The sequence below is a fragment of the Podarcis cretensis genome, assembly GCF_951804945.1.
Source record: "Podarcis cretensis genome assembly, chromosome: 2".
Classification (NCBI taxonomy): Eukaryota; Metazoa; Chordata; class Lepidosauria; order Squamata; family Lacertidae; genus Podarcis; species Podarcis cretensis.
In genome coordinates, this window is record NC_137171.1 from 12,810,462 (window position 1) to 12,838,428 (window position 27,967).

The following is a 27,967-nucleotide window of genomic DNA, read 5'->3' on the forward strand; positions in this document are numbered from 1 at the left end:
GCGCGCGCCACGCCTCCCGACGCAACCCCATTCCGGCAACCGCCCTATTGACTGGAAAGCCCCCCCCCCGGCCCCGCCTCCTCCTCGAAATTCCCCGGAGCTCGCCCAATGGGGAAGCGAGGCTCTTCCGCGCGCCCCAATAACTTTCCGAGGCCCCGGGTTCTAAACCCGCCACTCCCGGGCGAAGCTCACGCGCCCACTTGCCCCGCCCCTCGTGTATTTAGAGGCAGGGCGCGTGAAGCCCGACTCCTTGTCCTTCCTCCTCGGCTCTCGGTTCACGTCGCTTACGCCTCACACGTCCTGCAGCCGGGGGGGGGGGCGGGGGTGGAGGGAGGAGTCACGTGGTTCTTTGCCCTCCGACTCTCACCCAGGTTGTGTGAGGTGATGGGGAGGCTGTCGGTCTCTGCCCCTTCTCGCGGCGCAAGCCTAATAATATCTATATGTCTGAGTCCCAGCCAATCATAGAATCCTAGAGTTGGAAGAGACCCCAAGGGTCATCGAGTCCAACCCCCTGCCAAGCAGGAAACACCATCAGAGCACTCCTGACATATGGTTGTCAAGCCTCTGCTTAAAGACCTCCAAAGAAGGAGACTCCACCACACTCCTTGGCAGTACAGTAATTCTTCTCTTGCACATACAGGTCCGCAGTACAAGGATCTTTGCAGAGATATGAGCTGAGCCATTTTGTTTTTTGTTTTTAATGTCTTAGCTTTATGTTTTATTATGTTTCTGTATATACTGGAAGCTGGGGCAACCCAGTCAGATGGGCAGGGTACAAATAATAAAATTGTTTTGGTTACTGCTAATTTTTCTTACGTGGGACGCAGGTGGCGCTGTGGATTAAAGCCTCAGCGCCTAGGGCTTGCCGATCGAAAGGTCGGCGGTTTGAATCCCTGCGGCGGGGTGCGCTCCCGCTGCTCGGTCCCAGCGCCTGCCAACCTAGCAGTTTGAAAGCACCTCCGGGTGCAAGTAGATAAATAGGGACCGCTTACCAGCGGGAAGGTAAACGGCGTTTCCGTGTGCGGCTCTGGCTCGCCAGAGCAGCGATGTCACGCTGGCCACGTGACACTTTTGGCTAGAAAGGCTAACACTACATGATGACTGTGTAGGGAAGCAGACGATTTTGCCCTTTTCACATTCATAGGAGACGGAAGGGTGCTGCAAGTTCATGCATCTTCTCCTATCACAGGTCATTTTATGTTGATCTCAGTCAAGATGTGTCTCCTCTTTTGCATCTCTTTAGTCTGCCTTTCTCTTTAGCCAAATGCACATCGCTTTAGGGTAGAGAACTTTATTCAGGTTGTACAGGCATCCTTGTACAGCATCACTGCGGACCTGATAGAGAGGTAAAGGTAAAGGGACCCCTGACAATTAAGTCCAGTCGTGAACGACTCTGGGGTTGCGGCGCTCTCCTCGATTTACAGGCCGAGGGAGCCAGCGTTTGTCCACTTCCGCAGACAGTTTCTCCGGGTCATGTGGCCAGCATGATTAAGCTGCTTCTGGCAAAACCAGACCAGCGCACGGAAACGCCGTTTACCTTCCCACCAGAGGGGTACCTATTTACCTACTTGCATTTTGGTGTGCTTTTGAACTAGGTTGGCAGGAGCTGGGACCAAGCAACAGGAGCTCACCCTGTTGTGGGGGTTTCGAACCACCCACCTTCTGATCGGCAAGCCCTAGCTTCAGTCGTTTAGACCACAGCACCACCCGCATCCCAGTACATGGATAAAAGGTAAAGGTAAAGGTACCCCTGCCCGTACGGGCCAGTCTTGCCAGACTCTGGGGTTGTGCGCCCATCTCACTTAAGAGGCCAGGGGCCAGCGCTGTCCGGAGACACTTCCGGGTCACGTGGCCAGCGTGACATCACTGCTCTGGCGAGCCAGAGCCGCACACGGAAACGCCGTTTACCTTCCCGCTGGTAAGCGGTCCCTATTTATCTACTTGCACCCAGAGGTGCTTTCGAACTGCTAGGTTGGCAGGCGCTTGGACCGAGCAGCGGGAGCGCACCCCGCCGCAGGGATTCGAACCGCCGACCTTTCGATCGGCAAGCCCTAGGCACTGAGGCTTTAACCCACAGCGCCACCTGCGTCCCTGGATAGACAGGTCTAAAAAGCCCAGGACACAATTTTTTACAGCCCTCTGGAAGCTATGGAGGCTCATATACCAGAAGTAAGGCATTTAGCATTAACTCTGGAAGTGTATACTTGATTCTCACCAAACTAAACCGCCTAGAGCAAAAGACTCCTAGGAGGCTTAGTTTCATCAGAATTGAGTACAAAATTGATTCTTCTTTTTTAAAAAATAGTATTTTCCCCCATATAGAAATTTACATTTACTCAACAATCATACTCCAGTTCAACAAAACTAATTGCTTCCCACTCACTTGGCATCAATGATTATAACCCAAATTACATACAATTGTGTTTTAAGGTTCTGTCTTATCTAAGTCCAAGTAGCTCTTACTCCCAGGGAAATATGACTCGGGCTGTAGCCTGGGTTGCTGTTGCAGCATCAACTTTGTTGGACTGGTCTTGTGCAGATGCCCGGTTATCGTCTTCCAAAGCAGTTACAGTGGTACCTTAGGTTACATACGCTTCAGGTTACAGACTCCGCTAACCCAGAAATAGTACCTTGGGTTAAGAACTTTGCTTCAGGATGAGAACAGAAATTGTGCTCCGGCGGCAGCAGGAGGCCCCATTAGCTAAAGTGGTGCTTCAGGTTAAGAACAGTTTCAGGTTAAGAACAGACCTCCGGAACGAATTAAATACTTAACCCGACGTACCACTCTACTCTATTCTGAACTTAAAAATGGAAAGGGTAATGCTGGTGGTCAACAAAAGAGTTTTAAAGACTGTCTCAAGGCAAATCTTTAAAAATGTAGTATAAACACCAACAACTGGGAAACACTGACCTGCGAGCGCTCCAGTTGGAGAACAGGCTTTATCAAAGGTGTCATGGACTTTGAAGACACTCAAACTCAGGACACAAGGGAGAACCGTGCTAAGAGGAAGACACGCTTGGCAAATCCACACCATGATCAACTCCCGCCCGGAAACCAATGTCCCCACTGTGGAAGGATGTGTGGGTCCAGAATTGGCCTCCACAGTCACTTATGGACTCACGGTTAAAACTGTGTTTATGGAAGACAATATTACTCGGCTACGAGTGATAGCCAGAGAAGAAGAACTCACCACTGCTGGCTTTCCCATGAGGGTGGGCGACTGCTTCAGGTGGCCCACGCAAGGGATGAGGTGACTGCCTCAGGGGGCAGAATCCCAATATGGCACTTTATTGTCAGCCATATCCCTGATGTAGATCTTTGCTCACCTCTTTTCCCCCAGCGGGGAAGGGGAGACACCATTTTGTGGCTCGCCTCAGGTACCACATTGGCCCTGGTCGGTGGACTCCCAACTCTCACCAGTGTTCCAGAGTGTTATGTACTGAGTCAAATAGGATCCAAACTGCAGCAGTCTGATTGGTCCTAGAACAATAGGATCCAAGAGGCAGCAGTCTGATTGGTCCTAGAACAATAGGATTCAGAATGCAGCAGTCTGATTGGTCCTAGAACAATAGGGTCCAGAATGCAGCAGTCTGATTGGTCCTAGAACAATAGGATTCAGAATGCAGCAATCTGATTGGTCCTAGAACAATGCAGCAGTATGATTGGTTGGCAGGAACCACCCAATCATGCTCCAGATAGAAGTGAATCCACAACCTGATTGGCTTACAGTAGAATTCCGGAATTAGCCAATCATGTGCAGCCCATTGTGTAAATAATGTATATAAAGCAGATACTTTGAGGGGACTTTCATTCATTCCTCCTCACCACTATGAGCTGAATAAAGAGCATGAAATCACTTGGCGACTCTGAGTATATTTCACAGAGACTCTGGAAGAGGCAGGTCCCCCCGAAAAATGTGGAGGGCCCCCACCCAGCGATATACAGACAAGTTGCTTCTGATGGGTCGCAAGCAGTGCTGGTTGTGGGAGCCTCCTGCCATCCAGACTCTGAGGTTGGTAGTTCAAAGAAAGAATTAAAATCAACTGTAAATTGAAAAGAGATTAAAAGGCATTCTGCGTGTGTGGATAAGCTTGCATATAAACAAAAATGTTTTAAGCAGGTGCTGAAAAGAGTAAAGGAGAAGGCAGGGAGTTTCAAAGTGTAGTCAATAGGCAGGGAGTTCCAAAGTAAAGCCGTTGCCATGCTAAGATGTTGATTTCTTGCAACTGCGGGACCAATATTGCATGGCACCTGTAACAGTGCCACTTGAAGCAGTCAGGTGGGCACATATGGGGCTTGGCGATCCTGCATAAGCTTGCAAGTCTTTTAAGGGTTGTATATCAGAATAGTAACAGCTTGAACTTGACCCAGTAGCAAATTGGCACACAACGTAGATCTCTGAGCAGAGGTGTTAGATGTGCCAGTAACCATGCTGCAGCATTCTGCACTGACTGCAGTTTCAAGATCAAGCGCAAGGGAAGCCCCCATAGTCATACAGTCTTGAAATCACTAATGCCTGTACTACTTGCGTCAAGATATAGATAGTTTTTCTATTATTCAGTATCAGCTAATCCCAGAATCGGTCACGACTGGACCTGGTCAGCGGTCCCTTTACCTTTTAATTCAAAATCAATGCAGTACTTTCTTCTGTTCTTTTCCCACTTTCCCCTCTGTGTTCCAAACTGTAGTACAAATTACAGGCTTTATTTGAATTGCATACTCAACTATTAGCCTAAGATTAATATAAAGTAATATTAGTCACTTTTCACATATGAAAATCACTACTGTATCACGAAAAGTTTTCCTTGTGAAACAGAATCATGCTGGTCCAAGTGTACTAAACCTGTTTCAAATTTCTTATTGGCCTGAACTAGCACAGTGTCAGCTGAACTAAGAAACACATTACTTGCTTTTCTAATTACAGCTATATCACTTTTGTAATACATTACATGGAGACCAACAAATTATTTCTGTTTGATTTGACAAGTAGCTATATTATAAATTCTCCAAGGAGCCCAGAGCAGCACATGTAGGGTTAATCTTCTTACAACCACCTTGTGAAGTAGGCCACTCAGAATCTTTTCATGCTTGGGGGGCAGTCCTAGTTCATCCGTGTTTGCAGCAATAAATGCACAATGGGACCTGGAGACATATTTAAGTGGACACATTCTAAGAGTCCCTTAGTTTAGAAATAGACATCTCTCCAAGGCATTTTTAATGTCTGTCACAGCAAACACTGATCAAACGTTCTGTCCAGACTGCCGTATAATCTTTGAAATCGTGTAATTTGGAGGTAGTGAACGTGGTTCCCTACAGATGTTCTGGACTACTATTCCCATCAGTCCCAAACAGCCTGGCCCAAGATCAGGGGTGATGGGAGTTGTAGTATATGTTTGCTACCCAGTTCTCAATGAGATTTGAATCTGGATTTTCTGCCCAGCGTCAAAACTCTTCCCAATACATAGAAGGGGGTATATATGAGTACAGTATTGGACATTGTGTGAGGAAGGCCAGTTGATTATCTTGGAGTTCATATCTCATTTTTTTTCCTACAATGGGACAAAACAGACATTTAAGGCACCAAATGTGCTTCCCCACTTTCCTATTCCCCTTAACCCTTACAGGGCATCTTTATGTGAGTTCTAGTTTGAACAACCAAAAGCAACTTTTAGGTTTCTCCCAGGATAGCATGGGAACATGGCCTAGGTCAAAGCTTAATGACTATGTAACCATTCCAAATTTGAGCAGTGAAAGCCCATAGCAGCCCTGATTCCATTTAATTTGAAGCTTTCTCTTCTGAGATTGAAAGTACAGTACTTGATTTGTACTTGCTGTATGGAAACCAACAGATTAGTGAGGTAAGCAACCTACCCACGTGCGTGCCTTCTTGTCAGGAAGGAAACAGTGCGTCAGCATAGAATGTGCACCAAACAAGAATCCAGGGTATTTAGCCAAAAGAAAAGGCAAAGGATTGTTTACTTTTGGACAGCTCATACACTGTTAACAGTCTGTGGTTTAAAAAGAAAGATAAATATTACTGAGTCAATTCCGAAAAGTCGGGGGGGGGGGGGGAATAGACCATTGGATTTATTCCATATTATCCTCCTCCCAGGGGATGCGGGTGGCGCTGTGGGTTAAACCACAGAGCCTAGGACTTGCCGATCAGAAGGTCGGCAGTTCGAATCCCCACAACGGGGTGAGCTCCCGTTGTTCGGTACCTGCTCCTGCCAACCTAGCAGTTCGAAAGCACGTCAAAGTGCAGGTAGATAAATAGGTACCGCTCCTGTGGGAAGGTAAAAGGCGTTTCCGTGCGCTGCTCTGGTTCGCCAGAAGCGGCTTACTCATGCTGGCCACATGACCCGGAAGCTGTACGCCAGCTCCCTCGGCCAATAAAGCGAGAGGAGCGCCGCAACCCCAGAGTCATCCACGACTGGACCTAATGGCCAGGGGTCCCTTTACCTTTACCTTATCCTCCTCCCAAATCCCAATATACTCCCCTTCTTGCTCACCCCCACATCAACTGCACAGGCTTGGGGTAGGTATTTTCCAGAGCCAGGCTTCTCACAGCAGTGCAGGAATATTATTATTATTATTATTAATAATAATAATAATAATAATAATAATAAATTATGCCACCCATCTAGTTAAGAATGGGGTGATAATGGAGATGTGAAAACAGTGGAGATTTAATTATATTCTGCTATTGAAGAAAGCCTAAAGGTAAAAAGGTAAAGGTACCCCTGCCCGTACGGGCCAGTCTTGACAGACTCTGGGGTTGTGCGCCCATCTCACTTAAGAGGCCAGGGGCCAGCGCTGTCCGGAGACACTTCCGGGTCACGTGGCCAGCGTGACATCGCTGCTCTGGCGAGCCAGAGCCGCACACGGAAACGCCGTTTACCTTCCCGCTGGTAAGCGGTCCCTATTTATCTACTTGCACCCGGAGGTGCTTTCGAACTGCTAGGTTGGCAGGCGCTGGGACCGAGCAGCGGGAGCGCACCCCGCCGCAGGGATTCGAACCGCCGACCTTTCGATCGGCAAGCCCTAGGCGCTGGGGCTTTAACCCACAGCGCCACCTGCGTCCCAATGAAGAAAGCCTATGGAGGCTTAAATAAGGCTCTTCATAGTCTCCTATCTGACTACTCATCAGATCCTCAACTCCTGAGGATCCATGCCATGGCTATAGGACTTGGGTAGCAACTAGTTTTCCAGGGGAGCCACGTTTGAGAAGCCAAGTGAGGGCTAGCAGAGGGTTTGCCAACACCTAATACCCCTTGCCTGCAGTTGTCACATGCTTTGCATAGATCCCAGGTTTAGTAATCACAGGCTTCATCTAGCTATTCATTCAGTCCCTGTCAGTTCAGACTCCATGTGTGTATATGTGAAATTAAGATTTCTTTTTGCCCCAGCATGCATCATTTTACACTTGTTTACAATTAATTGTGTTTGTCATTTTACTTCCCATTCACTCGGTTTGTGGGGGGTCTGTTTTTGTTTTAACGACCCTGAACAATTTAGTATCTTTGGCAAATGAAGGCTGTGAATGAAAATTAATATATATATATTTAAATTAGTTTTTTACAAATTAAAAATTGCACTGTAGATGCAAATAATAGTCCAGGGTTACGGTACTCAATATTGCTGACCTCGACAGTGGCTTGCAACAGCTCTGCAATGTTGTTTGGTGTCGTTATCAAACAAAAACAAAGGAGAGGGCCTGTAATTGCACAGAAAACACAAATAAAGGCAATGGGATTCATAAACAGTATACAGTATGGCTGTGTACATATTAGCAGTTAAACATGTAGAGAGCTTGTTTCCTTCTGGTATGCTTCAAGTTGCATTTTACCTTGCTGTGTGCACCAGAGAGGAGGTGGGGATGTCGTCACTGGATGTGCATTAGCTGATGTGTTTCCTTGGGCCTGCAAACCACCAACCAGAGGTTGTCATCTGCACACGTGCAACAGCTGTCTTAAATGTACACACCTCAACTTAACTTCTAAGTGACTGCTTATGTTTTCAGTTTGGATGGAGCCTGGTTTGAGGGGGAAATGCATCAAGCTGCAGGATAAATATGGATTATGGCCATAGCTGTCAACCTTCCCTTTTTTTGCGGGAAATTCCCTTATTCCAGCGCCGCTTCCCGCTGCTATCCCGGATTGTTAGATATCCCATAGACTGTCCCCGGGACAGGTGAGGCTGCTGATTCCTTATTTTGGAGGCTGGTGATCCCTTATTTTCAAATCTGAAAGTTGACAGCTATGATTATGGCTAAAGTCAAATGTACTAGAGTTCAAACAGCAGTGGTGTGAGCGCACCGGAGCCAGTGTAAATGATAATGTGTACACAGGATGTTTTTGACAGAAAGAGCAATACAATATTGTGTCTGTGGTTCTGATGTTTTTATTCACATGTCAGAATAGGCAGGGGGTGTGACACCCTTCACACCCCCACTGAATCAGATCAGGACTGTGGAACTCCCTGTGCCATTTTCCCAACAAAGATAGCTCCCCTCATCCAGCTGCTGAAACAGCACAAGTGATGGAAATGTTCCCCCAGAATGGATAATTGCATATAAGTGAAAGAGTACCCAATCACCTACTCTGGATGATTACCTGAATCAAGTATAGGAGGTAGCCTGTCTGTATAGTTAAACCATGGGTAGGCAAACTAAGGCCTGGGGGCCGGATTTGGCCTAATTGCCTTCTCAACCCAGCCCGTGGACGGTCCAGGAATCAGCGTGTTTTTTACATGAGTAGAATGTGTCCTTTTATTTAAAATGCATCTCTGGGTTATTTTTGGGGCATAGGAATTCATTCATATATTTTTTTCAAAATATAGTCCAGCCCTCCACAAGGTCTGAGGGACAGTGGACCAGCCCCCTGCTGAAAAAGTTTGGGTTAAACTGACCAATATGATTTCAGAGAGTGGTAGAGAAGACAGGATTATGATCATTTTGTTGAAAATTTACTTATACTTTTATTATATATAAATTACAGGAAAATATAAATCCACGTGTGTTGCTGGGAGTGCTTTGAGATTACATATCCGATTAAATTTAATGTAGTTTTGGGAGTAAATACTACCTAGGTTTTGTAAATATATTTTCTGTTATTGCTGTATTGGTTTGTTAATGATAATTGTATTCTTTTTATTTTTCTCTCATTTTATTTAGTAGCTATTCTATTTTTTGCTGTTTTTCTAGCAAAAGAGGTGCCGGAACTCACCATGAACACCTCCCTTGTTCTTGTACAATGCAATGATGCCCACCTGAGTGGTGCCAGAACTAAGTTCTGGTGAGTTCCGGCTAGAAAAAGCTCTGGTTATTCTGATTATTAATATATTAATGTGGTACTATTGCCGCATGATGTTGAAAATGTTGTTGTGATATCACTGATGCAGAATGCTAAAAATGTTAAAGAAATAAATATGCCATTTCAGTTTCCCCCTCAAAATCTACTCCCATCCCCACCTCAATGCTGCCAGCCAACTGAATGCAGATGTGCTGTGCTTTTACTCGCTAACAGCATAACATGAATATCCAAAGTCCAAATGAAAACCAATCTCTGTGGCTTAGAACGAAGGCACATCTGAGAGAAGGGGAATACTTTAAACTTTTACCTAGACTTCCAAAAATACCTAATACTAGTCTTTTATTAACTTTATTTGAGCTTAAATACATGTACTCTGTTTACCCACACAGCTGTTCTGAAATGGGCCGGACTGAAACTGTGACTCAGAATAGAAATCTGAATATTCCACACATAGTTGTATAAAAGGAAGGAATTCTGGAGAGCACTAGGCGAGGAACAGAAACAAAACAATGGTGAGACATTTTATATCGTAATGGCAAGAGCTGTAGAGTTCAGATAAAGGCACGTTACAGCATACTCCTATAGTACAACTTATAAATTGCACAAGTTATAAATTGCAGCAGATAATGTGTGGAACAGCATCAGATTTTTGTACAAAAACATGTGTTACAACTAAGGATGGGGAGAAATTTGATTCAGTTCTCACTTAAACACAAACCTATCAAAAGTTGTGCTTCCCAAAACAATATGTGAAGCAAAACATAGCCATCCATTGAAATCCACAGTTTTCTTAATTTTGCGGCCAAGTAATGTGTATGGAAATTCATATGCTGGAGCAAAGTATGCATAAAACTATATATATTAGTAAAAACAAGTTACAAAAATGCATTCTATTAGGGGAACTTGCTCTGTGAAAAAAACATTAGGAGAAAGTCCATTTTAAAAATGGATTAATTTTCATGAGAACTTTTTTTAAAAAAATCACAGATTAATGTGGAACTGTGAAGAGCTGAAATTACTACTGGAAAAATGAGAAACTGAGAGAACCTAGAATCATAGAATCATAGAGTTGGAAGAGACCACAAGGGCCATCGAGTCCAACCCCCTGCCAAGCAGGAAACACCATCAGAGCACTCCTGACATATGGTTGTCAAGCCTCTGCTTAAAGACCTCCAAAGAAGGAGACTCCACCACACTCCTTGGCAGCAAATTCCACTGTCGAACAGCTCTTACTGTCAGGAAGTTCTTCCTAATGTTTAGGTGGAATCTTCTTTCTTGTAGTTTGGATCCATTGCTCCGTGTCCGCTTCTCTGGAGCAGCAGAAAACAATCTTTCTCCCTCCTCTATGTGACATCCTTTTATATATTTGAACATGGCTATCATATCACCCATTAACCTCCTCTTCTCCAGGCTAAACATGCCCAGCTAAACATGCCTTAGCCGTTCCTCATAAGGCATCGTTTCCAGGCCTTTGACCATTTTGGTTGCCCTCCTCTGGACACGTTCCAGTTTGTCAGTGTCCTTCTTGAACTGTGGTGCCCAGAACTGGACACAGTACTCCAGGTGAGGTCTGACCAGAGCAGAATACAGTGGCACTATTACTTCCCTTGATCTAGATGCTATACTCCTATTGAAGCTGACAGATTCACACCTCCCTAGTTACAACATTGCCACACACAGACATGTTGCTATTGTGATATCTCTGAGTGTGCAACATTTCTGGTTCTTCCACTGTAACTGTCTAAATAGTCCACAGTTGGTCAATCATTTCCTGCCAGGCGGCCATTCCTTTGAGAGGGAAATTGCATGTGCACTGGGACTATATTTCTTAGTATTCTGTGGTACAGAAGGAGGACACATAGGACAGGGATTTCTTGGTCATGAAGGCAGAGCTGTGGGGCCTCCTATAAGAAGGCCAACTGACTCCATCTCTGTAGGCCTGCCGCTGCCTGGCTACTTGGTATAGTACCTAAGGGATAATCTGTTTAGTGGATAGTCTTTATTCACATTTCTGCTGAGATGTGTTCCCCCCCCACACCTTTAAAAAATATATATTGATGGTGCTTAATCAGGGTTGACTCAACATCTGGAAACCTTGGGCAGCTTCCAGAACCTAATCCACTGGCAGGGCCCACTACTGATGTTTGTCTTTGGTGATCCTTAATTTCCTCCCTGGTCCAGCATTCTTGGTTGTGCTTGGCAGCTGTATTGAGTCACTATTTTAATTTCCCATAGTGCCCTTGGCAGAGCATCAGTTTAGCCTCCCAGTGCTTCCTGCAGCCTTCATATCACAGCCAGGCAAGCCAATCAGGGCTCACTGATAGAAAAAGGAACCTATCAGGGTACATTAACTGCTGGGGTGGGGGTGGGGGTCCTTTTAAGACAGGCAAGTGAGGTATACTTATTATAATTAATAAAATTCAATTGGCAAGAAAGTAACTTTCTGAAAGCAGTTTTTTGCCAGCTGTCACACAAATACTACTGAGAATATTGTTAGTGCCAGTTTAGAACTACTACCAGTCTTAAAAAAAAGAAAAACCCGACACCATGAATGTGGGACTTTCTGAAAAGACATAACTGGCCAAGTTGAGAAGAAATTTGGGGATATGTCTCTTCATGTCCAAATGGTTCAGCCCAAAAATTGTTTCACAGTTCAGTTATACAATTTCCCACAAATTGTAAAGATTCAGGTCAAAGAATCCATATTATATGTAGATGGTTGTATTTCATAGGGTGATACATTGTATATAATTTATATGGCTTCATACCAGACATCTAACAAAGCTTCTCTCCTGCTTCTCTTTCAACTCCTACTTCTTTTTGGGCTCAACATTAAAGGGAGCAATTAAGAGGGATTATTTAATTAGTGTGACCTAATATTTTATGGAGTCAGATCAATTAGGTTTTATCTTTGTTGAAAGACATAAAAGGCAAAAAATGTGCTGATCAGGACAATTAACACACAGGCATCAGCAAATACTGCAAGTCTTTTAAGGCATAAGCACACGTGCTGGATCTGTGCCCTGAGCTCAAAGAAAAGGGATAAGCTCTGGTCAGTTCGCAGGACCATGTTGCATATGAAAGCTATGGGGAACAGTGGTACCTGAATGGTAGAGCATCTTCAGGTAGGGCTGAGAGTGACTCCTGCCTGAAAACCCAGATAGGCACAACTAGTCAGTGTACACAATACTGAGTTAGATACAGCAAGCTATCTAACAAACAAATGCTGGCTCCTTCGGCCTGAAAGTGAGATGATCACCATACCTCATAGTTGCCTTTGACTGAACTTAACTGTCCAGGGGTCCTTTACCTTTCACCTTAGATAGAGCAATGGCCTGACTCAGGATAACACAGCTTCCTCTGTTCCAGTGGTGGGGCCCAGGGTTAAGAGGCTGAAGTTCATTATTTTCTGGAAAACCTTCAAAATTTGGGCTCAGTCAAGAGGTGATGAGTTAAACTTGCAATAAAATTTGGATCCTTTGCAACTCCAGTTCAAGGCAATTTCTTCACAGAAACAATAGTAGTAGAAATCATATCACAATATATGAGAAGGAGCCTTGGGAATCTCTGCCTCCCAAAATCTTTTACATGCAGATCCTAACCATGTTTACATCGAAATAAGTTCCCCTGGTTTCAAATAGGGCTTCATTTGAAGGCAGCAGGGCATACCCAGAACTAGTATAAAATGCACATTTGGGCAATGGTATTATCGGGAGAATCAAAATGTTACAAAATAGTGTGCAAGCTTTGGAGTTCCCCAGAACTCTTAATCAGACAAGGAATTAAAAATGCAAATGGTGTGTTTGTAGGGGGAGGAGGAAACTGTTGGTGTCATTCACATCATCATTGTCTGATAAAACTCTTCAGGTGGTGTGTGGGAGGAGTTAGCAAACATTCAAACAGAGTCTTCAGATGCTTGATTCAAATTGCACCCTGGCTTTCTGAGAAGGAGAAAGCACAGTATGAAAGATTTCCCAATCTCTGCAAATAGAACAGCCAGCAATTACGCAGTTCTGGCTCCTTAAATATAGTGCTTATTCCTGCCCTTAAGATACCTTGATTACTTCCATTCCAGTGTCACAACAACTGGACATTGGACTGGTCTCAACAACCCTGAGAGCTTCAGTCAATACATTTGGTTCCTGAAAATGGCTTCGGTGTGGATCAGCCACAGAGGAAATTCATGTTGGGTATAGCAGAGTGGTTAATGAGACAACCCACACACCATTCAAGCTTGCAAATAAGCTAGACTGGCTGCATTGAGACCAATGAGATGTACACTTCAATTTCCAAGGTCTGCTTCATACCATATGGAAATAACCAGAGCTTGCACTAAGTGCCACAGCTTGAGAATTTCAGCTGAAGCCATTTTGAATACCAGAGCCTCACCTTGCAGTTTGTGAATCACAGACTAAGGCTGATGTTTTAGTTTGGACTATATTAAAAAAGGTAAAGGTACCCCTGCCCGTACGGGCCAGTCTTGACAGACTCTGGGGTTGTGCGCCCATCTCACTTAAGAGGCCAGGGGCCAGTGCTGTCCGGAGACACTTCTGGGTCACGTGGCCAGCGTGACATCGCTGCTCTGGCGAGCCAGAGCCGCACACGGAAACGCCGTTTACCTTCCTGCTGGTAAGCGGTCCCTATTTATCTACTTGCACCCGGAGGTGCTTTCGAGCTGCTAGGTTGGCAGGCGCTGGGACCGAGCAGCAGGAGCGCACCCCGCCGCAGGGATTCGAACCGCTGACCTTTTGATCGGCAAGTCCTAGGCACTGAGGCTTTAACCCACAGCGCCACCTGCGTCTCTGGACTATATTAAACCACTGCTAATATAGTTTGGACTATATTAATCTTTGACAAGATTAGAGCGGAGCAGAATATCTTCCAGATGTTCAGCTTTAGCTTCTGCCATTCCCAGCCAGCATGACTAACGATCAGAAAAGGGAGATGGGGTACAGTCAACAGCATATGGCAGGCCCCATGGTTGGCTCTCCCTGATCTACAGTGAGCAAAATGGCAATCAATATATTAAGAGGCAGTGAAGTTCATCCCAGTCTCCTGCTTTTGCATGGCCCCCCAATTGACCTTGGGAGTTGCCAAACTGAGCTGATTTTATTATGTGGGAAATTTCATTGCATGTCTCTGATTTCTCTGGTAGAAATTCAAAAGGCAAACCTCTGAAGTCTGTTGCTTCTTCCCCCATGGCATTATCTGCCATTATCTGCCATTCTTATTGAAGATCTAGTTATGTTCTTTTTTTTTCTTTTCATCTGGCCACCATAAATTCAGTGAATTCTATAGCCAAAGTTCAGGACAAGTGAAAAGTTGGCTGAAATATCACCATTTAGTACAAATATTTATTATGCAGTAAATCCACCTGTCTCTCAACACATTGGTCGTTGATTCATTCAACAAGGCTAGGGTGTGTTCTTCCTATCGCTTAATGTGCTGCTGGGAATCCTACCAATGTGCAATTCATTCTTGATTCATTCATGCTTAGTGAATGTTGCAAAACCCACCAGTTGTTTCAGACATTAAAAAGAATATGTAAACAAGATGTGTAAAGATCCAAATAAATCAGAGGGTTTGTTTATTTATAGAGGGGAAGTATCCAGTTTTTCCACAGCAGCTTACACATTGAACAAACCACTGCAGTGCAACATATTACAAAGCAGGGCATCCATCCAGCCAAATAAAAAAGCAGCACATCTTTAACTCTCTGTGCTACAAATGGAAAAATAATGTGGGAACTCAAAGCACATAATATCAGCCATTGGTAAATCAACACATTGCCCTACTAAGAGCAGTGGTCCTAAAAGTGACTAAACTGAACGGAATGCAGTGAAGTTGCTACAAGTTTGCGGAAAATGTTTTGCCAAATGTTGGGAGATCTCCCAGGGGCTGAATGAGTCTCCCCCACCCTGATGAGTTTTCCCCGATGCAGAAGATTCTGTTGCAGAGCGTAACAACTTTAGTCTTACATACAAGTAGTTGGGCAGAACATCCATTTCAATGGCAGCAGCATCAGTGCAAGGGAATGAGTTACAGCCAGCAAAAACACATGGAGTTCCCTGTCACTTTAAAGATCAAACACATTTATATTTTAATAAAAGCTTTCATGAGCTGGAGTTAAATGGTCCTGCAATGTACATTCCAAGCCCAGTTTCTGTACAGGCTTGATAAGTAGAAGGGGAAGCAGATCCACACCATGGGCCGAGCCCCCAACACCCTGTCCTTCGCCACCCTCTCACAGTGATGCTTTGAGTTTGGATAGCTGAAGAAGGGAAACCTACAGACAGATGCGTAGCCTTCCGTGCAATCTGGAACTCTGGTTGTGCAGGGTTCCAAATAACTTGGAAGTCTATGCACATAGAATCCCACATATGAAGTTTCCCTTCCTCAGACATGGCCATCAGAGGGCCAGGAAGGCAACTAACATTGGGGGCAGGGCAAACAGTGTGGCCCCCGCTTCCCTTTCTACTCATGGAAACTTCTTAACTCCTATATAAGCCATGAAGGGCAAAGGCAGAGAAAGGTGGGTGCGGTGGGTGTTGTCCGCCCCAGGGGCCATCCCTGGGGGGGGGTGACATCATCACGCTGCTGCCTGATGCTCACTGTGGGCAGCGCACCCCCCAGGAGGCTCACGGTGGGTGACGCACCCCCTGGGAGGCACACAGCGGCTGGCGCACCCCCCGGGACACGCACCCAGCCCCCCTGGAACGCTCGCCCCACTCCCATGGGCAGCTAGCCCCACTACAGCAGGCGGCTAGCCCCACCCCCTGGGTGCACACCGCTCCAGGTGCTGCAGCAGCTAGCTCCGCCTCTGATGAAGGGGACTTTGGTTTGTCACTAAAAGCCGGTGTGGTGCAGCTTGTTAAGGGTGCTAGGAACTGTGAATCTCAGGGGCAAACTACACCTCCCAGAATTCTCTGGAAGAAGTTATGTGCTCTGTATGGAATGTACATAGCAAAGAGAGCAAACCCAACACCCTGAACTTTGCATGCTGGAGGGGGTTTGTTGTTTAGTCATTTAGTCATGTCTAACTCTTCGTGACCCCATGGACCAGAGCACGCCAGGCACTCCTGTCTTCCACTGCCTCCTGCAGTTTGGTCAAACTCACGCTGGTAGCTTCGAGAACACTGTCCAACCATCTTGTCCTCTGTCGTCCCCTTCTTGTGCCCTCCATCTTTCCCAACATCAGGGTCTTTTCCAGGGAGTCTTCTCTTCTTATGAGGTGACCAAAGTATTGGAGCCTCAGCTTCAGGATCTGTCCTTCCAGTGAGCACTCAGGGCTGATTTCCTTCAGAATGGGTAGGTTCGATCTTCTTGCAGTCCACGGGACTCTCAAGAGTCTCCTCCAGCACCAGAATTCAAAGCATCAATTCTTTGGCAATCAGCCTTCTTTATGGTCCAGCTCTCACTTCCATACATCACTACTGGGAAAACCATACGGACCTTTGTTGGCAAGGAGATGTCTCTGCTTTTTAAGATGCTGTGTAGGTTGGAGGGGGTTAGGATATGGTAAAGATGCTCCTCCTCTGACCTTGGTCAGCCTCTGCTGGTGATGTGGAGACTGTCACTGCAGAGGTCTCTGCTGTGCCCATGAGAAGTGCAGAACATGGACACCTTCCACAGGCAGCAGTCAATACACGCTCTGGAAACAGGACATTACAGGTGTGGGGGACGGAGAAACAGAGCCAGCCATGGACCTGCTGGGTCCTTAGCTACCCAATTCCCCCGAGGGGCCTGAGCTGAGCTGCCACAGCAAAAGAGAAGCTACAACACCCCCTGCCATCCCTCCTCCCCCCCCCGGCTGGCACAAGCTTACAGAGCTTTGGATACGCTCGTTGATCCGTTGGTTTGCTACTCCCTGGTAAAAGTTTGGATTGCTCTTTGTAGCCATCTGCTTCTGGGTACAGCCAGGGCTTTCTGGTCAGGATGGGGACAGAGCCAAGTGCCTCTTCCCAGTAGTTTATTCCTCCACTGTAGGGGCAGCAGCGGAGGAATAAACTACACAAAAAGCACAAAAAGCAAAAGCACACCGTAATTCAGACAGAGATAATGTGGGGGCAGCAGATGGCGGCTGTTTAAAATTGTAGATGCAAATGCACCTGAGTAAACTTAATAAAAGTTAATCCAAGGCTCGCTGCTTTTAATGACCGTGTTGCAAACATAATTGTAACATTAGGAAATCGACATTATTTGGAGGAATGCTAGAAACATTTTCTGTGATTCAGGGGTAGCTAGATGGGCACCAACAAGTTGTCTTCTTTAATCTCACAGCTATCCCACTTCACATCGCAAGGCATCTTTGTGGAAGGAGCAAGATCTTTCTGAGTCAAGATCTTTGGTTGTTGTGCCATTTCTTCAGGTGGGCTACACTGACTGGTAGGTAGAGGGCTGAGGCCTACAACCACCACCCAAGCCCCTGCTAAATCCCCTTCTTGTTACTTAAAAGGAGTGTGCGAGTGGGGTGAGAGCCACTCCAAACAAAGGAAACTTTTAATTTTTTTATAATAACAAAAATGACCCTGAGTTCACATGATTATTTTTTTTAAAGGAATCATTTTCATCTGATTCATGTTAGAGCTGGTGTGGGAAATCTTTTGTCTTCCAGAAGCTGGTAAACTACAACTCCCATCATCCCTAGCCAATGGCCATGCTTGTTTGGGATGATAGGAGTTATAGTTCAGAAGCATCTGAAGGGCCAAGCATTCCCTCTACCTGTGTTAGTGGATACACATTTTCTAGATCTTCTATCTCTTTTTGTAAGATGTGTGATATCTTTTGACCCTTCCTGGCCCTCAGGAGATATTTGCCCCATCTCCTTCCATGTGGAGACAAACGGTGAACCCAAAGGAAGAGATAAAATCTGAAATAAGTGTAGAAGAGGCAGCAACACAGATGAGCCATCTTTACCAGGCTCGACAACTTTAATTTGCCTGGAGGAAAATGTTTTGCTAAATGTTTTAAAATTGACTTAATGGGTGCAGATCAGGAAAAGAACTTGTTATGAAATTTTGATCTCTTGTTTAAAGTCAATTTTAAAGTGCTGAACTCTGCAGTCAGCTGGAATGAAGAATACTGATGAGTGTGATGCACAGACTTTGTGAGACGTCTTCCTGAAAACATTTCAGGGCATCAGAGAGCCAAGGTCAGCTTTTCCAACAACTGGGCAACTTTAGCCAGTGAAAATTCCTTGGAAAGAGTGCTTCTGTAGATGGGAGTTAGGGTTTACAGATTGCAATCCTTCTGGCTCCCACTCATTTAAACTTTTATATTAATGATTTGGTGCCGTATTTAGCGAACAGAAAGATCTCAATCTTGATGCATGCAGATGATTTAGTGTTCCTCTCTCTTTCCTGACCACAAGGGCCATCAAGTCCAACCCCCTGCCAAGCAGAAAACACCATCAGAGCACTCCTGACATATGGTTGTCAAGCCTCTGCTTAAAGACCTCCAAAGAAGGAGACTCCACCACACTCCTTGGCAGCAAATTCCACTGTCGAACAGCTCTTACTGTCAGGAAGTTCTTCCTAATGTTTAGGTGGAATCTTCTTTCTTGTAGTTTGGAGCCATTGCTCCGTATCCGCTTCTCTGGAGCAGCAGAAAATAACCTTTCTCCCTCCTCTATGTGACATCCTTTTATATATTTGAACATGGCTATCATATCACCCCTTAACCTCCTCTTCTCCAGGCTAAACATGCCCAGCTCCTTTAGCCGTTCCTCATAAGGCATCGTTTCCAGGCCTTTGACCATTTTGGTTGCCCTCCTCTGGACACATTCCAGTTTGTCAGTGTCCTTCTTGAACTGTGGTGCCCAGAACTGGACACAGTACTCCAGGTGAGGTCTGACCAGAGCAGAATACAGTGGCACTATTACTTCCCTTGATCTAGATGCTATACTCCTATTGATGCAGCCCAGAATTGCATTGGCTTTTTTAGCTGCCGCGTCACACTGTTGGCTCATGTCAAGTTTGTGTATAATGTCCTCAATTTCTGAACTAAGACAGATTCATAAATGAATTGTTCCTGTATAGTAGATAAGAACTATGGAGAAACACATACTGAAAAGCAAAGAGCAAAGCATGCTTTCTTTTTCTCTTTCCTTTTTTAAGTGTGGGTCGTCTGATGGGGATTTTGTGCAGTTGGCAAATCTGCTTTTTAAAAACCCTGCAATAATTAGTACATAAATGCAGTGGCTTGGCTTGTAAGTTGCTCATCCATTTGGACCAATTCTCCCCTCCATCTATAGCCTCCAAAACATTCCTAAAGGCCCTCTAAACCCCAGGAGCAGATTTGTAGGGGGCTGCAGAAGGAACGGAGAGGCATGAAAGACCCATTCCGTGCATGGGAATTCCATTCAGGGAAGGAAAGTTAGGATTCAAGCCAATGCCAGGAGCTGCTGGAGAACTTGTTAATTTTGAACAGTAATAACATTAACATTAATCATATGAAACGATGAGCACTTATCCTGCTATCTGTGCTCTCCCTTTCAGGAAAGGGAAAGTGGCTACAATTAGGAATTAGGACAGGGGTGAGAAAATTAAGACTCTTCCCCACCTCCCCCCCCCCCCCGCTGCAGCAGTAATTTTTTCAGTTATCAAAGCACAAAAAATAGCATTAAGGAGGGAGTTTTCTCCCATTGATCTTTGGAAAGGTTGATCTTTGCAGTGTCCTAAACTCACCCTTCCATTTAAATCTGTGGCTGTAGGAACTGTTTACATACCCTGCAACATTTCTCTGATAAAATTAGGGATGTCCCATTTAATAATAATAATAATAATAATAATAATAATAATAATAATAATAATAATATTTTATTATTTGTACCTGCCCATCTGATTGGGTTGCCCCAGCCACTCTGAGTGGCTTCTAACATATATATAAAAACATAAAAAAACAAACATTTCAAAGCTTCCCTTTACAGGGCTGCCTTCAGATGTCTTCTAAAGGTTGTAAAGTTACTTATCTCCTTGGCTCAGGGGTCACATAACTCCATCCTCTCCAACGTTTCTCCTAAGGAAAAGCGGGACATTCCAAGATCAAATCAGAGACCAGGACGGCTTCTGTAAATCCGAGACTGTCCCTGGGAAAAAGGGACACTTGAGCAGAATGTTTCTTGGAACATTTTACCAGCACCATCTGCGCTCAGCCTACTTCTAAGTGTTCATTCACCGGCCACCAGTACTGTCAATAAGCACAAACAGGAAATAGTGAAGCAGATATAGCATACACACACAGTTCTCCATCTTGCCCTGCCTAGACATTTGTGGATCAATATTCTCATCCCTTTCTCAAAACTGCACGAGTGTACTTCATCCAAGGGTACCCTGGAGTAGGGCATTAAGAGACCAGGAGGAGGCTGTGCACTCCACTCATAACTCTGAGTAGCTCCCTAAGGGCTTATCCATACTTCCTCTTTTCCTGCTGCTTTGCCCCAGGGAAAACTGCTCTTTAGTGCTCAGTTGGAGCAAACAGCAATTTGAGGTTTTTCCAGATTGACATTTTCTTCAGTTTAGCTTAAGAGAGTGGGTTTTCCTTGGGAAAGGAGTAGGGCGGGGGGGGGGGGGAACCTCTCAGACCCATTCTTTCTAGGCATGGAAGAAGCGGAAATGTCAATGATCCCTAAGTTAGGTCCCTTATGTGATGTATCTACTCCCTGTGCATTGTTCCTTTAAGAACAACCCAGCTTTGAGAGTTGTTCCTTCCCCTCTTTCCTGCAACTTGGAGAAGCTCTGATGCAGGCCTGTGTTCGGAGCTCAAGAAGGCTGTTAAACAGACACCTGTGCTCAATAACTTACTTAGTGCTTAGTTCAGTAATATATACAAACAATAATATTGGATCCAATCCTTTTTTTGTTTTTTGTTTAAATGGTGCTGGTACTTGATAAAAGTGATGTGGGTGTAGTCAAAGATTCAACAGACAACACATACCTTCCTGAGTTGCTGCATTCACAGCCCCCAATCTTGTATAAACGCAACAGGTTTGAGTCCCTATGCTTTCAGAATTTATGCGCTGAGGAAGAAAATCCATTGGACATATTATATATGAATGGTTAGATCCAGATCAGTTTTACTCTGAGGACAGACGTTTCAAGTCAATGAGTTCATCTCTAGAGTGAAAGCCAACATTTATTTCTTTTTATGAATTGCATCTCATAAAACATCTTGAAGCAATTTCACAATGAAAACAATTACACAATTTTGCATAGAAACACAATGGCAACAATTAAAAAAGCACTTTCAAATGTAAAAACAACTTCAAATCCTAAAAGTGACGTTGCCACAGATTGTAAACCTGGATTATTAATTATTGACACCCCCCCAACACACTAACAAAATAGATAAAGTTTGAAGCAACCCCAGTATAGTGATCCCCCGTGTTCAAAGAAATGAAGCCATGATTTCAGCTCCTCTCCTGATGTCAGCTACTTCTATCACCTCAATAGATTTATGACACTGCAATTAACTTCCTTCCCAGATCAACTGTGGAGACTGGAAAAGTGACATGTAACAACAGCACCTTGTTCTAAATTGCATAGATGGCCTAATTTCGAGGCTCATGAGTCACTCTTGACAGATGTGAATTTTCTTCTGGCATAGACTGATAGCAAGATGATGCGATAGAATCTTAGATAATATTCCTGAGAAATTTTTCAGCACGGCCCTGTGATGTAAGTAACCTGTTCTAGGGAAATGTAGCCCATGTTCCCATATTCTCTCCGAGTACAAAATCAACTTAGGGAGGGGGATTTTGAGCAGGTTGAGCAACGCTTAAGGCAGTTCCTTCCCGACTGGTCTTCCACTTCAGCTCACAACCTCTTATTGAGGCTATGCTTGGTTAAAACAAAACAAACAAACCAAAACGGCGGGAAGTTCCACACAACTGCATGCAACATCTGTTTGCTTCTTCCCTAATGATTCTTCATGCCATGTTGCATTAGAAAGTTGAGTCTGGAAAGATGCATGTTCAAGAGCTGGAATCTCTCTCTCTCTCTCTCTCTCCCGCCTCACAGTGTTGATGTGAGGTTAAAAGGAAAGGTCTATGGAGCCAGTATGGTGTAGTGGTTAAGAGCAGTAGACTCGTAATCTGGTGAACCAGGTTCGATTCCCTGCTTCTCCACATGCAGCTGCTGGGTGACCTTGGGCTAGTCACACTTCTCTGAAGTCTCTCAGCCCCAAACAAATAATAAAAACAGTATAGAACAGTATAACTTCAAGCTCATCAGTTCATACCCTTCTTTCTTTGACTTCCCCATACCTCCCCATCCCTGCATCCTTGTTTAATAATTCTTTAGCAACCCTTAGGTCCATTGTCTTAATTCCCTTTCAAAAAAAATTTCTTAAGTTTTTTTTGTTTACTGCTGCAATTCTTTACTTCTTACCCCCTGACATCTTAACATTCCTCAATTTTGCAATTATTTTTAAGATATATTTTGAATTTCTTCCAGTCCTCTTCCACCGTCTCTTTCCCCTGGTCCCGGATTCTGCCCGTCATCTCGGCCAGTCCCATAAAGTCAATCACCTTTGTTTGCCATTCTTCCAGAGTAGGTAGTTCTTGCGTCTTCCAATACTTTGCCAGTAGAATTCTTGCTGCTGTAGTGGCATACATAAAGAAAATCCTATCCTTCCTTGACACCACTTGGCCCACCATGCCCAAGAGGAAAGCCTCTGGTTTCTTAGGAAAAGTCCACTTAAGGACCTTCTTAATTTCATTATAGATCATTTCCCAGAAAGCTTTAACCTTTGGGCAGGTCCACCAAAGGTGGTAGAAAGTGCCTTCAGTCTCATTACATTTCCAACACTTATTATTAGGCAAATGATAAATTTTTGCAAGCTTGACTGGGGTCATGTACCACCGGTAGATCATTTTCATAATATTTTCTTTTAAGGCATTACATGCAGTAAATTTAATACCGGTGGTCCATAACTGTTATTTGTTTGGAAAATTAATAAAAATTATTATTAAAAAAAAAAATGAAGTCTCTCAGCCCCACTTATCTCACAGAGTGTTTGTTGTGGGGGAGGAAGGGAAAGGAGATTGTGAGCTGCTTTGAGACTCCTTCAGGTAGTGATAAAGCAGGATATCAAATTCAAACTCTTCTTCTTCTCTTATTGCGACAATTATAATATTGCATTATACATTTAATTTAATTATCAGTGCTGGGCCCAGTGCATTGATTATTCATCAAGCCAGCACCAACACCCTTCGGCAACTGCCTTTAGGGCAAGGCCCACAGCTGTTGCCCATATTGTGCACCTGGTCTGGCAGCCACCTGCTATTTTTACTTCTGCTGTAGCCTGTGATGCGACCGTGGGAAAATGTTGTAGGAAATCAAAATGGCAGTCAGTGTATTTGCAGTGCTGCTGTCACTCCCCACCAGGTTAGCCCACTGTGACCCCACCGCTGTAAGAGCAAGGCCACAAGATGCAACTGCCCTTTGTCTTTAACTCAGCTGCACAAATGTTAGCTGCTGTGTCTCATTTTTGTCTTTTTTGTTGCCCATATGGGGCAACACTGGGTTTTGATACAGAGCTTCAGCCATGTTACGCTTCTGGGTACAGAATCCATAGGTACTAGCCCTAATACTGGTATTAGCTGTAATCTTGAAATAGCAAACAAACAGTGGTCCATGAAGCCTGACAGACAGGCACAGACCAATTTCTAAACAACCGAGAAACATGTTGTTTTTCGCCCTGTTACAGTCAGAAAATCTAAAGAGTTTGTGGTCAGACTTGGTTGTTCTTCTTTTAAATTACTTTTAAGGACTCATGAAGAAGGGATCATGCTTTTCTAGAGAGGACAATGTTCTCAGGCATGCAGGAAGATGGTACTGCACATTAGATCTATTTTCTATTGCTGAATGTTACCTCTCCAAGTTGATTGGGATAATATTGCTTGTTATGTAGGTGGGTTATATTGGTGTTATGTTGCAGCATGATGTTTGATAATGATCCTACAGTTATACAGCCACCATTATTAAGTGGCACTTGCAGGAAATTTAACAGTTAATTTAAGAGAAACTCTGTACGGGAGTTATTCTGCCCACTCTATGCATTCAGAGGTGAATGAGGACAGCACCGGGGTCCAAATAAGTTGGGGTTGTGTCTGTTTTGCAGGAAAACTAACAAAACAAACACTTTTGTGTCCCAGAGTGAGCTCTATAAAGGATTCTGCAAGCATGCATATATATGTGTGTGTATGCGTGTGTGCATATATATGACCAATGTCATGGGCCCAATGTCATGGTATCTACTGGCTAGTATTCCTGACATCATATATATTACTCTTCTTCTCCCATGGCCAAAGCACTTTAAAAATTGTTTTTGAAATATTCCCTTCTCTGTTTTTGGAACAGGAAGGATGGATTTGGTAAGAGAATACCCTCCAACATTTTTGTCCCCCAAATTGGGAGATCAGTTTGGTGCTCTTACGATCATCAGCAGGGTTGTTCCAGAGCACTGGACCAGAAGATGCTTTGGCGCAACCCTGTTAATGGTCAACAGAGCGCTGGACCAAAAAACAGAGCATTCTGGGATTGGGATTGGCTTCTGTGATCCAGTATGTCCCACTAAAAACAGGACACCTAGGGGGTACATAAGGGTTGCTGGGAATTATAAGTCTAGAGCAGCGGTGCACAACCCTCCAGATGTCTGTACTACAACTTCTGTCACCCCTGATCACTGTCTTTGCTGGCTGGGACTGATGGGAGTTGTAGTTCAGAAACATCTGGAGGCCTGCAGGTTGTGCACTGCTGGTCTAGAGAGATAAACGATGGTGCCCAGGATTCTTTAAGGGAAGGAATGTACTTCAAATGTGTTTTAAAGGTATTGTCTGCCCACAGCCTAAGGCTCACACAATTTACCTGTCCTTAAGTGTGAGCAGCTGCAGACAGACATAAGATGAATTGCCCCACAAACCTGTCACTTTCAACAGGGACTACTGGAGTAAGTGAGAAGTCATTAGTGATTTCAGTAGGAAGAAACAAGTAGTTCAGCTGGTTTTAAATGTAAGTCATTTAACATATTAGCATCACACACACACACACACACACACAACAGTCTTACTTCCTATGAGGTCAAATGGACACTTTAGGCAACAGATTTGGGGCCACCTTTAAAAAGCAGCCAATTGGCAGCTATGTGACACAAAATGAAACTGTACCATAAAACAGAGACATGGTATGCAGGGCAACTACAGTCATACCTCGGGTTGAATGTGCTTCGGGATGAGCGCGTTCGAGTTATGCTCTGCGGCAACCCGGAAGTAACGGAGCGCGTTACTTCTGGGTTTCGCCACTTGCGCATGTGCGGACGCTCAAAATAACATCACACGCATGTGCAGAAGCGGCGAAAAGTGGCGCACGCGTTCGCAGACCTGCCATCGCTGGTTTCATTTGCTTCTAGATGCGAACGGGGCTCCGGAACGGATACCATTCGCATCTAGAGGTACCACTGTATACATGAAGTGGGTTGGGGAGAAATCAGTGTGGGAGCTGCCATTTTCTTCATAATGTACCCATTATGAGCCAGTGAGGTGTAGTGGTTAAGAGCAGTAGTCTCGTAATCTGGTGAACCGGGTTCGCGTCTCCGCTCCTCCACATGCAGCTGCTGGGTGACCTTGGGCTAGTCACACCTCTCTGAAGTCTCTCAGCCCCACTCACCTCACAGAGTGTTTGTGGTTGGGGGAGGAAGGGAAAGGAGACTCCTTTGGGTAGTGATAAAGTGGGATATCAAATCCAAACTCCTCTTCTTCTTCTTCTACATCTGCTCTTTGGCGCTGTGTCTTTTTATCCCTTGGGGAAATAATTCACATTTCTGTCTCAGGGCAACAAAATGTCTTGGGCCAGCCTTGGTTGAACTACTTACCAAATACCCCCGGTGTCCTTGCACTCATTTGCCACAGCCTGATGGGTTCTGCAAAGATGGCATGGAGACTAAGGAGGAGGAAGCTGATGGGCTGTAAGTAAGAAGGCAGGCAGATGGGGACTGGCTGAGGGCAGACTAAAGTTAGTGGGCGGAGGCGCCCATTTGCGCCCAAGGTTGCGCCCAGAGCATGCGTTGTACATCATGCTTGTGTGACATCACGCATCTGACGCGTGTGTGTGATGTCATGCACAGGATGCGCATCTCATGTGCAATGTCATATCGGGAGGAAGCTGAGTGCAGAGGAGGAGCTGGTCACTGAAGCTGCGCCACACTCAGCTCTGTGCTCAGCTTCCTCCACTCCCTCAACATTGAGGTGCCCAGCCCCCTCCCAGCAGATATGGGGGGCACTGAAGACACCTCAGCCTCATAGAGTTGGCACCCCTGCTGGTGGGGCAGTTGTCCATTCACCCAAATGGACCAGCCTCCACTCCCTGCATGCATTTCTTATTTCTCCACGGTAAAAAGGATAGCAATTTACTGATCAATTATGTGCACATTTGAATAGAACATGCCTTCAAGTAGACATTATACAAGGGTTTTAGCCATGCACAAGGACATTGCTGGATAATGTTAGGGTATGTTAAGCATTGTATGGAACCTCCATTTGATGAACTTTTCAAATTCTGCATTTTGAGGATTTAAATATGGCAGCTGGCAGATCCAAGGAGCTGGGAGCAGCCGGGAAACCTTTAGCACCCTCCGCTATCCAAATGAGGCTTGTGTTATTTTATTGATTGATTGATTGAATTTATATACCGCCCAATACCCGAGGGTTTCAGTTTGAAGACAGAAAAAAGTTGGTTTATGGAAAAGTATAAGAGTTGGATGTTATTATGGAGTAAGAATTTTGCATATGTTTTTAAAGCTGATAGATGGAGAATCAAAAGTGTTTTCTTTTTCTTTCCTTTCTTTTAGTCTTCGTGTTAAAAAAAAACCTGCTTGATATTTGAAGTTATTGTTTTCTTTGTTTTTTTTTCTTTGCTGTAATAAAAATAGCTTTACAGACAAATGAGACCTCAAAAGGTGGGAGGCATTTTTCACTCAGCTCCAGTTTTAATTCCTCTTCCAGCTAAATGCAGAAAAACATCACTCAAGGGTGCAAACCTGGAAGCAACTTTGCTCTGTGTGAATATTATTTGTAGCTTTACTATTTAACACGAAAGCTGAAAATTCAGGAAAGGGGGAAAGCTTTTAGGGTGACTTTGGTTTTTTTTAGGCTCAGTGCTTAGCTCCAGTACTGGCATCGGCACCATTGTAAATAGACACTGGCGGAGGAAGAGGGGGCGGGGCAGGGCACAGCCCTGGCAGCGTGATCCCGGTGGGGTTCCATCGTGGCTGCCCCCCTGCCCATGCTGGGCGCCCCGCCCCCGCAGGTGCGCACCACGCCCCCAGAACGTATGCCACACCCCTGCGGGTGGCATGCCCCACCCCAGAACACGCCCCCACCCCCAGGATGCGTGCCAGCCCCACCCCTGCCTGCTCTCCGCCCCCGGTGCCAGAGCATGAAGCTCCGCCATTGTATATAGATGATATACTTCCAAAATGCAGGCATCTGTATGCATATCACTCTTATTGGTTCTGAATCCAACATGCAATTGCCTCATTGCTTCTGTGGATTGAGTAAAATACCAGCCTTAGAACCACTCCAGCCAGGAGATAGCCCACGGAGATCAAATCGAAAGTAGGTTTTACCAAATAAATAGACCCACAGGACAGTTGAAAAAGT

The 27,967-nt window shown here is 44.9% G+C and overlaps 1 long non-coding RNA gene across 1 annotated transcript; it reads left to right on the forward strand.

Annotated features, from left to right (window-relative positions):
* Positions 1–9,174: 9,174 nt before the first annotated feature.
* LOC307210830 lies at positions 9,175–17,666 on the forward strand. Its single transcript, XR_013836162.1, has 3 exons — positions 9,175–9,294; positions 9,702–9,824; positions 17,593–17,666. It is a non-coding gene; the product is annotated as an uncharacterized lncRNA (long non-coding RNA).
* Positions 17,667–27,967: the final 10,301 nt, after the last annotated feature.